We start from the raw sequence: 18,975 nt of genomic DNA, 5'->3' as shown, positions 1-18,975 counted from the left end.
AGTCCATATTAAAATTGATCTATAAAGCTCCCAACAACATAAAACTAACTAATAAAACATTAAAAAAAAATTAATTAAAATATTCTAATTTCACATTTAAAACTGTTTAAATTCAAACTAATTTAATATTCTAACATCCAAACACTTTTTTTTTGTAATAAAAAAGAAAGAAAGAACTAATCCTAATTTAAATTAAACATACATCTAAAACTAACTAAACATAAATATTAATTAGAACGAATCTTGACTAAATTAAATATTAATTACAACACTAACTTTTAACATAACTAAACCCAATACTAAAATTATTCTGAACACTCCATAGAAATACTAACATATCCACTTAAAAACTAATCCTATATTAACAATTATTAACATAACTTTATTAATACTAAAATAAATATAAGCACTAACATTAATATTACTATACCATTTAACCACACTATACTAAAACTGAACTTGAATATTAAAAAAAAAGACTTTAAATAATACAAACTAAACAAAAATGATAAAAAAACATTCAAAATTAAATCTAAAACTAACTTAAATCTAAAATGATCTAACTACACATAACACACTAACTAACAATCAATTACATACTAACTTAAACAACTAATACACTAATTAAACTATATATCAAACTAATTTCACAAACTATTCTAATTACTAACTATTCTTACTAACCTAATCTACACACTAACACTTTACCTTAACCCAAACTAACTACCCACAAATATCCCTTAACCCCCTACCTAGCTGCCCTACATCCTTACGTCCCCTCACGTGGCTCAAGGCCCTACCTACCACACTGACCAAGGCTTAAGGAGATGCAATCCCAAGAGATTGCCCAAGAAAAGGGTGTGTTGTCTAAGCAAATAGACTATGAAAGAAGGTCTTTCCTTTTTCTTTTCCAATCTAAACACATGTACAACTACACCCCCCACCAACTTAATTATCATCTACAAGGTAATCACACATCTGACACAACATAGGGGCACGTAGTCCCAAGTCACCCACTTACTGGCTAGAAAGAAAACGTATGGAGAGGAGGTAAAAGTTTTGAAATCCCAAGTTAAATCAAATAAAGGCCTTAGTTGTCTTGGTGTAAATTGTATGGGTCAGATTTGACATTATTTCCCTTAACCATCACCCCAACCTCCAAACTTGACGTGACCAGCATGGGGACAGGGTGCGCTTCCTTAGGATGGATAGTTTTGTTCTTTTTTTTTTTTTGAAAGTAGTTAATGCAATAAAGTTTTATTGGTAGACTAAGGTGAGTCCATGCCTTTATGTTATTGTTTTATTTTATTTTATTTTATTTTTTTATTCAAAGGTATCAAGCAAGAATATGCCATATTCCCTTTGGTTAAAATTTTGCAACTCTCATACAAATTCCAGAGAGCAAATCTGCCCCTGGAGATGCCCTTTTTTTTTCTAAGTAAGAATTTTCTCATTAAGATATAATTTATTGGTGTTATGAAATTTGTGGTCTCTATCCTTGTGATAACATTGATTTCTACTAACAAGCATATTAATACAAGGAGATGTGTAAGGTTATATTTTCTTATGTCTTTCATCCTACAATTCAAGTTTTATCAATCATCATAACAAGGTGTATGTTTCTTTTTTTTTTGAATTCAAGGAAATACATAATCTCTTGATCAAATTGATTTTGTTCATAGTGAAACTTAACAATGAAAGTGATAACTTTGTGATCATAATGTAGGATTTTGATTACATTTAATACTTAGACATCAATTTGGAAACTTCAACATACAAATTGCGTCCATTAACATAATTGAAAACTTGGAAAATTCATAATTTGAATACATTATCTATCATTATATTTTCTCAAATGCATATGTCAAAATTTGAAATCACATGAGAGCATTGCAAGGATAATTTCATAATCTTTTCCTTTCTCTACTATTCATCCTAGTTCAAGGCTCCATCGAGAAAGAACCAGTAAGAAAACCTGATGTCTTTGCCAATACATCAAAATTCAAATACATTTTACATAATATTAAAATTCAAATGAAATCTCTTCAAAATCCTTCACAAGTTCTCTCTTCCAAAACCTTCAAAGACCACAAGAAAATACAAGGAGAAGACAAGGGTTGACTCAGGTGAATCATCACAACATCAAGAACAATTCAAGCATGCACCCTAACTCGGTTTTGCACAATAGGTCCAAACATAGAATCTAAGTATGGGGAAGGTGTATTTTCCCAATGGGAGACGTCAATCACCATGCCATAACATAGCCCTTTTGAGGCTAAAACTTCAAAAACTTTCGTTCTTCTACAAGGCCCTTTTGAGGCTAAAACTTCAAAAACTTTCATTCTTCTACAAGGCCCTTTTGAGGCTAATACCACAAGGATTTTCATTCCTTTCCATATTCAAGAATTCACAATATCAAACATGGCATGTGATGACAAGTAGGGGCCCATACACCCTACCCTCTTTCCCTCCTCTCACCATGAGAGGAGACTCTACACCATTTAGGTCCAACTAAGGCCCTACCCCTGTACATGGCCACTTCTTCCCTATCCAAGGGTGAGTAATGCCAAAAAGATCTCCATGAAATCCCCTCAAAAAAAAATCATCAAGACAAGCATAAGAATGCATCAAGAACAAACAAAAATCCCTCCAAATCCATCCCAACACTCAAGCAAGCAACAACAAGAACAACACAATACTTTATGCAAGATTCAAGCATGAAAAATCATGAAGAAAAAAAAGCAAAAGAGTGAAGAACTCCTACCTTCAAAAGATGTTATGGAAAAATGGTAAGTTGAGAAGAGCTTTTCCCTTTTCTTCCTTCAATCTTCCAACTTTCCCTAAAACTAGATATTGGGTAACAACCCCAAAACTACTCCAAAATGCCTCTAATTATCTTCCCTTAACTCAACTAGACTTTAAGTAACTCAAGATGGAGTTTTGAGTACAACTCAAGTAGATGACAATCCATTTTTGCAATCCATCAAAAATAGGGCTTTTAAGTGACCCTAAAAATCAAACTAAGAGGCTAAGAGGGTGGAAAGTAGTCCCCACCCATACCCTTACCCCTAGGGCACTTAAATTTAATGATTTTAATCCTTAAAGACTTAATAGGAACAAATAAAAGCTAGGGAAAATAATAAAATCAAATAACAACCTTTTAAAGATAGACAATGCAAGGATAACACATTTAAACAAGGGGTTCAATTCTGTCTTTCCTTTAGGTTTCCTGACTACATGTCCTGCACACTCATTACACACATCAGTAGGTTCAATAAATCACATGCATTATGTAATTTACGTATTAGAAAAATCATATAAATTAAAACATCCATTTTTCTAATGATCAATTATTTATCTAATTCTACTCATATTTTTGACCATTAGAATTGCATAATCAAAGTGTTAGTTTTGCATTCATTTACTTCATCATCGCACATGTTCATAAAGCATTAAATGATGAAATCAACTATCTGAAAGTAAAGCATCACACATCATAAATATCATAATAATGTTCAGTGCATCAAATAATGTTCTGACGTATCGATTCATGAGTATCAAAATAATAATGTATCATTGATGCTAGGATGGGTTGGGGCGAGGCCTCACAAAATCTCCTTAGGTATCACTAAGGAGGGAATTGTTGGACTAGCCACTAGCCTTCCCCTTTGGGATTCATGACATGGCTTAACTTCCTCCTATATTCTATAAGTCTAGTGGTCATCTTGGTCATTAACAGGTCGATCTTTTGGTGCAATGACAACTCTAGCTTGTAACAATTACAACATTTAAAATTATGTTATTCATAATCTAGATATGAGATAGTTAATAAGCTGAATTTAGTTAGATTTTTTTGAAGGTTAAAAGTTTTAGTGGTCTTGATTCACCCACACCCCCCACCCTCTCTATATTCTTAGTTTCCTAATAAACTTCCAACAATTGGCATCAAAGAAAAGTTCTCTTAGAAAAACTTTAACAACTTGATAGTTGAGATCTTGGAGATGGGGGTTTACAAATTGGGAAAGATCATTGACAATCAAATGATTGACATTAAAATCATACTATAGAAACTTGAAGTAGCAATAGTGGAATTGAGGAAATCCCTAAGGACAAGAAAGGATATGACTAAAACAAAATGCCACACTTTATCAAGAAGTTGATACCCAAGGATTATTTGACAATAGAAATTTCATGTAGGAGCACCTTCATAAATCTAAGTGTTTCTATGCACTTTTTAGACTTCATGGAGGTCCTAGCAACTATTAGGATAGGTTAGGAATTAAGGTTATTCATTTGGACCCAATTGTAAGACTTGGTTCCAAGATTGGCACATTATAAGCTTTTGGTCAACTATTGGTCAAAGGAGTCAAATAACCTTACTTTTAAAAATATTTCCTTTTAAAAAAAAATTAACAATTTTAGATCCATGTTGGATAATTTTGGTAATCTTTGATTATGATTTGATCAATTGTTGCAAAAGTTGCACATTTCTTGCAAAGTTGCTGAAGAGTTGTCAAGCAACTTTTAGCAAAAAGTTGTGAAATTGATATTTTCACTCTCCAATGATCAAATTTGATTTAAAACATTGTTATGACTACTAGGGATTCCTACATAACCCCTTTTAGGTAAGTGGTAGGACATAACATGTACTTTTTATTTTGAATCAATAAAAGTAATACTATTTTCCTACAAATTCAATGTTGTAACAGATTGTATGGATATTTATAGACAGGTCAGAAGGATTGAGTCACATTTTTGAATTCTTGGATGATTTAAATTTCAAATGAATTTTTTTTGAATTATTGAATCATTTCCTAACTCCATATATCTATGTTTTTACAAATATTGTCATAGTTGGTTTCTAGACTTAGGGTTTCATACAAAATTAGTCATATCTTAGGATTTCACCATGGGAATCTAATGGTCTCTAGTGAAATCCAAGTATTGAACCTATATTTTAAGATGATTTTGGTTTTATAAAATAACATAGAGGAGGCAAGAAGAAATTTGATGCTCTAGATATGCAAGACCCATGTTCATGCCCTCAATGTTGAACAACAAGTCCCATAACTCACCTAGAGAAGTTATTAGGACTTTGGATTTGGTTTATTACTTTCATTTGTTTTCCCCCTCATGATCCAATTATTAAATTAGGGTTTTTGAAAAGAGAAATTACCTAATTTTTTAAAAGAGAAATTATACTTCCTTTGTTATTGCAGGCCTAATAGGGTTAATTTCCTAGGAGAGAAAGTAAGTAAAACCTAATTTATTTATGTCTTCAATTATTGGTGCTTGGTTATATTTTGTGAACCTAAAAAGGGTATCCAAATCCATGATTAGTGTATGGGGTTATGTGGAGTTTTCTCAACTCAATTTTTTTTATAATATTTAAGGGCTACAAGCCTAGAGGAGGGATTGTGAATATTTTAGGAGCTGTTCGCTAGTTCACTAAAATTGATTTGAAATCAGGTTATCACCAAATGAAGATAAATTCAAGAGATGAATAGAAGACAACTTTCAAAAAAACTAAAGGCCTTTTTGAATGGTTGGTCATGCCATTTGGGTTAAGTAATGCACCTAGTACATTCATGAGACTCATGAATGAAATATTTATTAATTTCATTGGCAAATTTGTTGTTTTATATCTTGATGATATACTAATCTTTAGTCATAGTGGAGAAGAACACCTTGATCATGTAGAATGGGTTTAAAGGAGACTTCATCAGCACAAGTTTGTGATCAACTTGGAAAAGTGCATATTCATGAAGAATTTTTCATCTCACAAGGCACCCTTAAAATGGACCTTGAGAAGGTTGAAGCAATTGTCAACTAGCCTCCACCAAAGAACCAAGGTGATATGAATATTTTTCATGTTATTGTCACCTTTTATAGAAAATTCATAAGGAGTTTTAGTCATGTATGTACCCCTATGCTAGACACCATCAAGGTAGGCAAGAAGAAATTTTTTTCTTGGACCAAAGGAGTTCATGATACTTTCCAATACTTGAAGAACAAATTATCCCAATACCCAATCCTATTACTCCTTAATTTTAACAAGGTGTTTATTATTGAAATAGATGCAAGAAATTTGGCAATAGGAGTTGTCATTAGCCAAGAAGGTAAAGTTGTAGCATTTTTCTCAGAAAAACTCAATGAGGCAAAGAAAAAGGACTCAACATATGATTTAGAATTATACGTCATGGTTCAATCTCTAAAGAAGTGGAGAAACTTCCTTATTCCTAAATAATTTATAGTCTATACTAACAACCATTCTTTAAGTTTCCTTAATTCTCAATAAAATTTATCAATAGAGCACCTTAAATGGATGGAACAACTACAGGCTTAGACATTCAATACAAAACACAAAAAGGGAGTGTATAATAAGGTGGTTGATGTCCTTAGTAGAAGAACTAGATTGGTAGAATAAGTTCAACTCTAGAATGTGGGCATAGACTCACTAAAATACTTTTATGTAGGTGATTTAGACTTTGGAGAAGCTTTTGAGGTACGATCCCAAATGGTAGGCAAATGCCATACTAATTTTTTTGATTACTTGATTTAGAATGGGCTCCTATTCAAGGGGGCTCAATTCTGCATACCTAAATATTCCATAAGGACAAACATTATTAAGGAAAATAATTTTGGTGGCTTGGGTGGTCACTTTGGAATAGATAAGAAAATAAATATGGTAAAGAGAAGCTACTTTTGGCCAAAGTTGGGTAATGATGTCAGAAAATTCATTGAAACTTGCACAATCTACCAAAAAGAAAGAAGTATATCCACTAACCAAGGATTCTACCAACCTTTAAAAATTACCAAAAGGCCTTGGGAATCAATTTCAATGAACTTTTTAATGGGTTTTCCTAGAACAAAACAAGGTTTTGAAAATGTATTTTTAATAGTGGATAGGTTTAGTAAGATGGTCCACTTTATACCCTACAAAAGAACAAATGATGCATCCCACATAGCACATCTCTTCTTCAAGGCCATGGTTAGAATTCATGGCCTACCTCTAGCAATAATTTCAGATAGGAAAGTCAAATTTCAAGGACATTTTTGGAGGACTCTTTTCAAGAAACTTAGAACAAACTTGACCTATAGTTCTGCCTATCACAAACAAACTAATGGGAAGGTTGAAGTGGTAAATAGGTCACTAGAAAACCTCTTAAGATTCCTTACTAAACAACATTCACAAAGTGGGGATATGATTTTTCCTCAAACAAAATTTTCTTTTAATGATTCTATGAACAAATCAACTAGCAAACTACTTTTTCAAACTATCTATGGCCTTCACCCTAAAGGTTTCTTGGATTTGATAAAATTACCATCAAATTTCAAAGCCACTAAACAAGGAGAGGAACTAGCATAGCTAATCACCAAAATGAAAAACAAAGTAAAGGAAAATTTAGAAAAATCCACTATGAAGTATAAAGAACACATAGATAAGATAAGGAGAGAAATTCATTTCAAAATTGGAGACAAGGTATGGGCATTCATGAAAAAAAAAGAGACTACCCAAGGGTAGATATAAAAAAGCTACATATGAAGATGGTTGGGCCATGCACCATCCTCAATCAAATGGGTGAGAATGGCTATAAAATATATCTTCCCCCTACATTGTTGATTTCTCCAATATTCAATATTTCTAATCTCACCCCATACAAAAGTATGTTAGGATAAACAAGTGAATAGTGTCCACATGATGAAATGGATGAAGACTATGTTACCAACCTCCCTCAAAGAAAACTAGTTTATTTGGAGGAAATACTTGAAACCAAGTTGTTTAAACAATAAGACACAACAAATATAGGAAACATTTGTTAATCTCATGTTGGTTTTGACATATGAGTGAAAATACACTTAAGTCATTTACAAGATAAAACTTAATTCATGTCGAACAAGTAATGTATATGGAGCATAAGTTGTCAGATAGTATATGTCAAGTATGTCAAGCGAGATATATAGTATGTGTTGAGTAACTACTAAGTGTTGAGTCACTCAAGTGTTGAGAAGATAGTTGATACCAAGTGATTTAGATGTTGAGTGATCAATGGATGTTGAGTCATTCAAAGGCTGAGTTACAACATTGAAGATACAATGGATGTCATGCATTAGAGACTTCAAGTGCCAAGTAAAATAGTTTTGGACATAGTTGTTTGTAATGGTACAAACTTCTATGTAAACCTTTTTTGAGCCAACTTAAGGATTGTTTTATGATTATAAATGATAAGAACAAATCTATTTTGAGGATCCCTATGTAGTACATACAACCAATTAGTAAAAGGAATGGATTAAGTGTAAAAATGGGTGAATCACAATCATTAATTCATGTACCTATCCCTAAGTTACCTAGGTCTTCTTAAGGAAGGAAAACCCTATAAATTGTATGTGTGGAGAGATAAGTTTGCATGTGCAAAAGAGCATTCAAGGTGGACAAGGAATTGTGAATTGAGATACATTATAGAATCCATAAAATGAGAATAGAGGAAAGAAGTTAGAGGATAGAAGCAATACATCTAATTAGAGAGGATCAAGGATACATGCAAAGAGGTGATATGTTATCTAGTAGCAAAGTGCTAACTGCATGGTCATTGTTGAGACATTCTAATAGGTGAATCAATTAAATATCTTAACAAAGTAGTTCTAAAAGGCTGTTGTAAAACCTTTAATAAGGTTCTTAATTCATTGTAAGTTTAATTCCTTTAATCAAGAACACTTCTAACAAGTTAAGATCTAAAAATCTTTTAAGCCTTTAACAAGGCATATCTTTCATAGGCTAGATCATAGTGTATTATCAAACATTGTAACCTTCATTGGATACACTTTACAACTGTAGTAGTGAAGATTTGTGGGTATCATCCCCACCTTAGTTTGACCTTCTCACTGGAGGGTTTCTGGGTAACCAAATATCTTGTGACACATATGTTTTTTGAATGTCATTTGCTTTCATGCTATGGATTAATATGTTTAGCTAGTTATTTTAGTTTACATACAAATTGTGAGATGGATGTGTGATGAAATATTTTATGGTTAAATTTTTGAAGGACTGATTCACCCTCTCCCCCACAACCTCAAAGTTTACTTTCCCTACTGTATTTCCAAAAATTGGTTATAGAGCCTGGTTCTTTGGAAAGGAAAGCTTTGCATCTTTGAGGAAACATCTTGAAGATAGAAGTCTATAAGTTGGAAAAGACTATTGGAAATCAAAATATTGAAATCCAACTTTCCATACATTAGCTAAATGAAGGAAGAGATTATTTGAAGAACTCATTAAAGAGAAGGAAAGAGATAGCTATTGAAGAGAATGGCATTCATTACCAAGAGATTGGCACTAGTGAATTGTTTGTAGATGGAAACTCGAGTAAATTTGATGTAGTAGTTGTAGACCTGATGGAAAAGAAATGTGCCCTAACTAAAGAGGTCAAAAATCTTAAGATGGAACAAGAAGTCCAATTAGTATTTCTATGTAAGGTGACCGAGTAGAAAAATAAAGTTGAAGAAGACAAAGTCATGATTGAAGATGACAAAAGGATACTGACCAATAGACTAGAAGAGAAGAGATCAGAGGTGAATAAGATTGATCACATGCAACTGGAAACAATGAATCAAATGATGATTTCTAATCATGAATTGAATGGAAATGGTATTAAGATCACAATACTAAAGTTGTAGAATGAACAACTTAGAAATGATCTAAAAAGAGAAAAAGAATTTGCTAGGAGTTTCAACAAACCTAGTGAAGAGATCAAGTAGTTTGAGAAATTGATGAGATATCCTAAATCTAACAATGATACTACTAGATTGGGTTACACTAGAACTAAAGAAGGAGAATCATCTAAAAATGGTGAACAAAGAAGCAAAAAAGGTAAGAACTACAAACCTACTTGTCATGATTGTGGAAAGATAGGACATCCAACAAATGTTTACAGGAGCAATGATGCAAATTAGAACCTTGAGAAGAAATTCATGGGTAACTATCATAAGTGAAACAATCAAGGACATCAAGCACATGAATGCAATACCAAGACATCAAGCACACAAAGATTTGAAGGTTATTGCAACAACTATAAGAAATATGGACATAGATCATATGAGTGTAGATCCAAGTCTAACTGATCATCAAACAAGCAAGCCAAGGTAAACCATATTGACAGATCCTACAATTGGGGTTACAATACAAGGTATAGTTGTCACTATTGTTAAGAGTATGAATATGTTACTAAAAATTTCATTAGAAAAATTTTCACAAGTGACTACAATAGATGGTTGAGTCAAACTATATGTTTTAGTTGTTTGAAGATTGGTCACATAATCATAAATTGTCCAAGCAGTGAATTCAATAAAGGAAAAGGAAAGGTTGACATTGAAGAAGTCAAAATGCAAATGACCAAGACATGGAAGAAAAAGCAATATTGTAGTACATCAAGTTTATATTGGATCACTTCATCCAATAGATCAGGTGATCACACTACCCCCAACTAGGCAATCAAGAGGTATGTGTAGGAATAATATTTCAAACTTCAATTATACATCAGTTCGAAGGATTCAATTATGAAAAGATCATATATGCATGAAGTAAGATGAAATGTATTGGTTAGAACTCAAAAAATTTCATTGATGTTGTCGAGTGAAAGTTTAGTTATTGCCAAGTTATCAAAAGTGATATTGTTGGGTGAGCTCACCATGGTTTTTGAGCATGAAAGAAATCACATGGAAGTTGATTGAGTCAATGTTTCTATTGGAGCCGAGCTTACAACTATGTAAGTACTAAGAATTTATTGTGAAGCTTAAATGGGTATATGGTCAATTTTTGACTCATTTGCAATCATTAAAGATTGAGGAGAGAATGAAGAGCATAAGGAGAATTGGAGAAATCAATTCAAGCATTTTCATATTGAATTCAATTGCTACTCACTGCCAAACATTAGATTTCTCAAGGTATTCATTGTGTGTCAAGCTACGCTATTTGAATTTATGAAAACCCTAGATAGTTTTTATGGTGTCTAGCTCTTCTAATCATATGGTTAGTGAAGGAAAGGAAACTTTAAATGTTCAATCAATTCTTAATGAGATTAAAAAACCACATTTTTAGGCAATTTTGGACATTGCATATAAAGGAGACATGTCTAGTGTGTTATCTATGATACTACCAAAAGTTTTAATGATACAAGATGTAAGGTGTTGCTACACTTGTAAGGTATCAAGTATAGGAGCCATAGAAATCAAACACTTGTATGGAAAATTGTGTGAAATCGGAATGCTAAAAGAGGAAAACAAAATTTTGGAGAGAAAAGGGTTAACTCATGCCCTAGATTTTCCTAACATTTTCAAGACAAAGTGGATAAAGATAGTTTCAAATTAAAATACATGATAACTTTGTATGGTTAGAAGGAAGCCCTATCAAGATCACAAAGAGAATTCTTTTTAGAGTATTAGTGTATTCTACCCTAGACAAAACAAAGACTATGAGGAGTGATGCAAAAGAGGCATTTGAAAAGAATACAGGGGCAGTATAGAATAAGAGAGAGATGACCATAGACACAATAACTAATCCCCTAACTAAATTTTTATTAAGGGTCATTACACATAAATTTTTTCATAGTTGTGGATTTAGGCTATAAGATAGTAAAGAAGGACCATTCTTATGATCTTTCCAAGTTACTACTCCAGCAGTTATTAGAAAACTTGGGAGCCATAAGAAAGGCAAAAAGTGCACAATGCAAATTTGGTTATACTTGTTTGTATATTTTTCTATGTAAAAAACACATTTCCCTCATTTGGGAAAGTTGCTTGGAAGACCAACAAGTCTATTGTAGTTTAGATTGGAGAATACATAAAGAAACTTGGAGATAACTTTGAGACTATAATGATAAGTTATTTTCAAGACTTTAAGAAGTCAATGAAATAAAGATTGAGGATACCAGTATCACTAGTAGAGAAACATTTCAATTATGTTTGTTTTCTAGTTGATGTTGATTTCACTTATGTTCAAGATATTATTCCAAGCGTGAGATGGCTTAGGCCATTGCCTTATAAAATTAATGTGGATGAGGCATCTACAACCATTAGTGCTTTACTGGCAAAGGAAATAGATAAGAGTGCTACTACATTTGGAAATTATGATATAGCCAAGTCTAAAATCACAATGGACTTAAAGACAACTTCTATGATGAGGAAGAAGAACAATATTGTGAAAAATCTCAAGGAAAAATTTGATGAAGTGGTAGAAGGAGATGAAGAAGAAGAGGATAAGGAAGATAAATTTATAAGGGAAGGACATGAGGAAGGCACTATAAAAGAATTAGATATAGAGGCTACAGCTGAGGAAGAGTAACAAGAAGATCAGAATGTACCAAAGGTAGATATGCCAAGTGTTAGTCCACCTCATGTGGATAAAGAGGATCAACAAATAGAAACAATAAAGATCAAGGATGTCTCTGAAAAATCTACTCTAAACATCAATCCCTTAATAGAGGAGGATATGAAGAAGATATTTATTGATAACACCACCAAGGCAAAACTATGCAGTCATCCTATATTGGTGATTGTGGATGAGATTGAGAATGTAGAATTGGCATCTACAAGGGAGAGAACTCAAGAATTATCTAATGTCCCTCCTCAATCTACATAAGTGTAATATACCATGCCTATGGTAGTATATCAAAGGAGGAACACAATCTCCTCACATGTAGGCACATTGGTGCAAAATGTTTTTGTACATGCGGTTTAAATAGATGAGAAAGATGGGACACCAATCCAAATAGGTCAAGAAGCCAGTACTACACCTACAACACAAGCACTAGGTGATACATAGATAATAGAAAAGAAGAAGGATAGGATTGAAGATTTAGTCTTAATTACAAAACTAGAGGAACTAATAGTAATTTAGACATTAGTTACCCTACCAGATACTACTAATCTTATTCCTAGTCAAGCACTTCATAGGCCAACTATAGAAGCTACACCCTTGTATTCATCAAGGCCTAGTCCTAGAACATCTAAGGTTGATGAGGTCACATATTATGGTGATATCAACTTAAATAAGGTGATTGAATTGCCAAAGTTTGATCTTACATCAATCACCATAGAGAAAATGGGCATATTGTAGGATGCTTTATCTAGAAAGAAGCACCAATAACTACTCAAAAGGGAGCATAGGCATAAACAAGCACTTCATAACACCAAGGACATATTTATTGATGCATTCATCCTACTTTCATCTAATGAAGCCAAGCCAATCATTGAGGAGTTGAAAAATATTATGGAGAAGATCAATGATGAAGACCTAGACACAAATATCAAATTGTTAGAATGGTCTGAGAAGAAGTTTAATACCAAGGCAACTAAAAAGATATAAAGTGCTATTGCACTTAGTCAAGTTGAGTTAGCAGCCAAAATTGATGGTGTGAAGAAAGTATTGGAGAATATTTTCTCTCTCTACACCAAGTTATGTGCTATACCCCTATTCACACAAGAAGTGTAGAGACACATTGAAAACATGGGGGGAGATTTGAAGACTACATGTAAAATAATAAAATAATCTTCTGCTCAAAGTTAGTCTCATTTTAGACAATTGTTGTCAACACAAGGTTAGTTAGCATCTTTGAAAGCTCAAGATGCCAACATTAGGGCTACACTGATCAACATGTAGTCCATGTTGACCATTCATATGCAGGTGTTACATAAGGAACTAGCCTTTATAGAAACTTTGATGAATAAATATCCCCATCATTCTACTCATGAAGGCCTAGTTAACCTTGCTACAAAGTTAGTTATTCCAATAAAATCTTTAGGAGTAGCATGTGAAAATTAGGATGCAACACTAAAGCTCATAATAAAGTTCCATAAATCATTCCTAGAAAAACACACTATTCATGTACCACCCATCACATAAGTGTCAAAAAGAGGGAGAATGAGATGAAAGAGGAGAATGCATAAGTTTTGGGGGAGCCAAACAAAGGGGGAGTTAGTATATAAATAGATCCAACACAATAGTAATGAAAATTTACTTAGTAGGAGTATTCAGTCATATTTAGAAAAGCACAATCAACTCAGGGGGAGTTATAACAATTTTGAGGTATGACTGATAAGTCACAAGTTTTGCAAAATTTTGAAGGTTTGAAATTTTGTATGTAAACCAAGTACTAAATGGAGATTATCTAAGTTAAGCTCATAAGTTAAGGATATTCATGCATAACCAAGTGGTTTTGCCACTCATGTCAAAGGGGGAGATTGTTAATCTTAGATTGGTTTTGACATATGAGTTATAATACACTTAAGTCATTTACAAGATAGAACTTAGTTCATGCCAAACAAGTAATGTATGTCGAGCATAAGTTGTTAGATAGTATATGCTAAGCGAGATATACAGTATGCACTAAGTAACTAGTATGTGTTGAGTCACTCAAGTGTTGAGCATATAGTTGATGTTGAGTGATATAATGGATGACAAGTCATTTGAGGTTGAGTTACAACAATCAAGATACAATGGATGTTGCACATACGAGACTTCAAGTGTTGAGTAAAATAATTTTGGACATAGTTGTTTGTAATGGCACAAACTTCTATGTAAACCATTTTTTAGCCAACTAAAGATTTTTTTATGTGATTCTAAATGATAAGAACAAATCTATATTAAGGATCCCTATGTTGTACATACAACCAATTAGTAAAAGGGATGGATTAAGTGACAAAATGAGAAGTGACAAAATGGGTGAATCAAAATTGTTGATTCATACCTAACCCTAAGTCACCTAGTTTTTCTAAAGGAAGGAAAGCGCTAAACATTGTATTTGTGGAGAGAGATATTTGCATGTGCAAATAGATCATTCATGGTGGCTAAGGAATTGTGAATTGAGATACATTGCAGAACCAATTAAAGGAAAACATAAGAGATAAGTTAGAGGATAGAAGTGATACATCTAACGAAAATGGAATTAAGACAACAACATAGTTATTGAACCTTCTCATTCACCCAGCTCAAACTTAAAGCATAATTTGGTGAGCCTGATTTTTGGCTTCAAGCCCCTCTTTAATTTAACTTATCATACCTTTGTTCAACACCAGTTGACTTCCAAATTGTTGCATATCTTCTACTTCGGCCACTACTCCTAACTAAGTCTTCTGACTTAGTGCATCTACTGCAACATTATGTCTATCAGGATTGTAGACCAACTTGAAATCAAACTTTTCCATGAACTCCTACCATTGAGCTTGCTTCAATGCAAGCTTGGCTTTGGTTTTGAAGTATGTAGAGCTCACATTATTGGTCTTGATGAGAAAAGACACATCAAGTAAGTAATGATGCCATATTCTGAGACAATGAATAATGGTTGTCATTTCCTTCTCATGTGCATGGTAATTCATGTCACAATCAATCAATTTCATTGACTCATATGCCACTAGATGACCATTTTACATCAGGACTCCACTGACTGTAAAATTTGATGCATTTTTTTGCACTTCAAATGGTTCACCATACTTCAATAATGATAGAATTGGCTCACAAGTCAATTTCTCTTTGAGTAGTTCAAATGAATCTTACTACTTCTAGCCCCAATTCCATCCTCTATCTTTCTTAAGAAAATTTGTGATAGGTGTTGCAAGCCTAGAATACCCTTGTACAAAATGCCTATAGTAATTGGCCAATCCTAAGAACTGTTGCACCTAATGGAAATTCTTTAAAGGTTCCCAATCGAAAATGGCTTGTAGTAACTTATTTAATTCTAGTTGAATCTTACCATGTCCAACAACATAGCCCAAGAAATTTACTTCCTGCTATGCAAAACAACACTTCACTTTCTTGGTGAACAACTAGTTGTCTCTTAGAATTGAGAACACCTTTGATAAGTGCTCTTGGTGCTCTTGCAATGATCTACTATACACTAATATGTCAACTAGGTAAACTACCACACAATGATCTAGCAAGTGTCTATAGATATCATTCATAAGAGTGCTAAAAGTGGTAGGGGCATTAGTTAGCAAAAATGTCAACCAAAAACTCAAAGCTCCCATACCTAGTAGTTATTGTCATATTCTCTTCATCACCATTAGCGATTCGGATTTGATAGTAGTCTTGGTAGAGATCGAGCTTAGTAAAGTACCTCACCTCAAGAAAATAATCAAAGATGTCTATGATCAGTGGCAAAGGATATTTATTCTTAATAGTAAACTTATTTAGAGCTTGATAGTCAACACACAATCTTAGCAATCCGTCCTTCTAAAATAACACCAGTGGTGCATAAGAAAAATGTGATGGCCTAAGGTACCCAGCCTCCACAAGATCACTTAATTGTCTCTTCAACTTAGCCATTTCTACGCTGGGGAGATGGTAAGGAGCCCAAGTTAGTGGCCTATCATCTATCATGATCTCAATTACATGGTCAACATGCTTCTGAGGTGGATTTCCTATGAGTAGGGAATTAGGCATCACATTGAAAAACTAGGTAATAACATCCCTGATGGCTTTGTGATTAGTTGGATTGAAAGTTTCACCTTTGTCCCAACTACCAATGATCGTAACCAAGAAAAACTCCATCTCTTGATTCCTTGCTACCTTCCTTAACCCAAGTGTGCTTACCCTCTTACTTGTATCATATACTAAAATTTTTGACACCATACAAGATTGAGCCGAATCCAAAACCATAATGCATCCTAGGTGAGGAGTAATCACAACAATGGCTCAGTGTAAGATCTCTTGACCCAAAATCAAATCATATTCCTACATCTTTATGGCTACAAGATTTACCAAACCTTGGCAAGAACCAACTTTCATAATAAAAATTTTAGCATCACCCTCAATCTTCCTAGCTAGATTACTAATAGCTTTCAAACAAGTATCAGATGGGTTGATTTGCAAACCCAAACTTATTTCACTATTTTTTGCCCTATTTATTGCCATATAATTGTGATATGTACCTAAGTCAATCATGGTGAGAACTTTAAAAAATATTTATAGAATGTCTCTACATAACATAGCTCATGTTGGTCATGCTTGGTCAGCTAGCTATCAAGAGCTTCTTTAAGTGTATTCATAAAATGCAAGACACCCATGTCAGGTACCTTCTCCTCAAGAATTGCTGCTACTCTTGCTCGCTCTAGAAAATCATGTGCCCAATGATCAAGTTTGTTGCAAATAAAGGAAGCCTTCCCATTTCCATCTTTTCTCTCAGTAGCTAGGGCCTGCTTCTTTGACTACTATTTTGATCCTCTTCTCATTGCAGACTTCTATTTTGGCTTAACATTGTTCTTCTTGTAAGGCAATCCATTTCACTGATCTCACCAAGATCTAAAGTTATTTCTTTGACCATGATTTTCCCATGCACTACCAAAACCCTTGGCTACATCTCCTTTGTAGTCGAGAAGTTGATCTACTATTGTGATAGCATCTACTAAGGTTTCTACCATTTGTTAGTGTAACTTGTCTGCTGCCCAAGTTTCAAGGTTTCACGTAAACAAGTAGAACCTTTTAAAATTGTTAAGCTTTCTACATTCAAGGTCAAGAACCTAAAATGACTTCACATACTCACAAACCTTACCTATGTTCTTGAGCTCATTAAAACTAGCTCAAATTACCTAATCACTATTCCTAGGTCAAAATTGTTCTTGAAGAGCAACCTCCAAACCTTGCCAATTATTGATCTTTTGAGTTGGTCTTTTTGCTCACATCTTGCTAAGATGGGTCCTCCACCAAATTTTGGTACTACAAGTAAAATATACTATGACTTGATTTAGCTAAACATCATCCACCATATCTATGGTACTAGACAAGAACTCATACACATTCCAAAGGAAATCGTCAACCATTTTATCATCTTGATATCCATCATACTCTATAGTTAGGCTTGCTAGCTTGGTGACACTAGTGTTACCTTGCAACATTGAACTATGCAAATAATAGCCTTCCTTCAAGAATCGTAACTCTTGTTTGAAACCTTTCATGGTGTCCTCAATTTCTTTAGCCTTTTTTATTAGCTCAAGTTGGGAAGTCTCAATAATGTTGAGATGTTCCTCAAATTTTGTGGCCTCCAAGGTTTCAAGATGTGAATCATGATCAAGCAGCCAATCCTTAGTCTTAGGATGACTATGGGCACCAATTTGACTAGGTTACACTTGAGCTCCATCATGATGAGTGGTATCTCCATATTTTGATTTTTTTATGGCACCAAGATGCCACTTTTCTTGGCCCTCAAAACTAGGTCAATTCACCAAAAAAATGAATAGTTATAACAAGCATGCATTAAAGAATCAGGATTATGACAATAAAATAGTTTAGGCCAACAAAAATTCATCATTCATAAAAGATATCAATCACTTACAATATTGCATCCATCATGTCATGTTAGATTCTACTAATAATGCTTGTGGTCAAGTTACAGCCCCAAAAGACATCATGCCAAATTCACTGATTGAATCTTGTAATCCTATCTATCCAATGTTGCCTTAATAAAAATCAGAAAACTTCAAATCAAACTATCCTAGTAAGCTAAAATTAAAACTCTACTTCTCAACACAACTCCCTCTCTCTCCTTTTGTCAAAATGGACTAGGTGTCCAGATTAAGTAGGAAGATCTAAAGTATCTTAGAAGATCTCAAAGATCCATCTTGTTGGCTAACAAACTAGCAAGTGGAATATTAGTAATCTATGGCTACTTACTTTCACCAATGACAACCTTGCTTGATCACCAATCCTACCACACAAGTAGGGAAACTAAGAGTGTTTCCTCTAAATGATATCAAACCATTTGATCTCAATCTATTTGTTGAGATCTATTCACAAACCTCAGCAACCCATCAAATTTCCTTCAATCCAAGTGTGCTTTCTTATGGAGCATTCCACCTTCAAAGAAATACACTTCTATCTCAAGCTCAATAGAGGAGTGTGCTAGCTAAATCATCTCTGTGCATCTATTTTTCATCTAGGAAACCCAATTTGAAATATTTGAACTCAGCTTATTCTCCCCCACTTAAACTAGG

The sequence above is a fragment of the Cupressus sempervirens genome, chromosome 11, assembly GCF_028749045.1.
Source record: "Cupressus sempervirens isolate cs-2001-9-10 chromosome 11, ASM2874904v1, whole genome shotgun sequence".
Taxonomy (NCBI): Eukaryota; Viridiplantae; Streptophyta; class Pinopsida; order Cupressales; family Cupressaceae; genus Cupressus; species Cupressus sempervirens.
The sequence above is the reverse complement of the archived record's forward strand: the minus strand, read 5'-3'. Positions refer to the sequence as shown.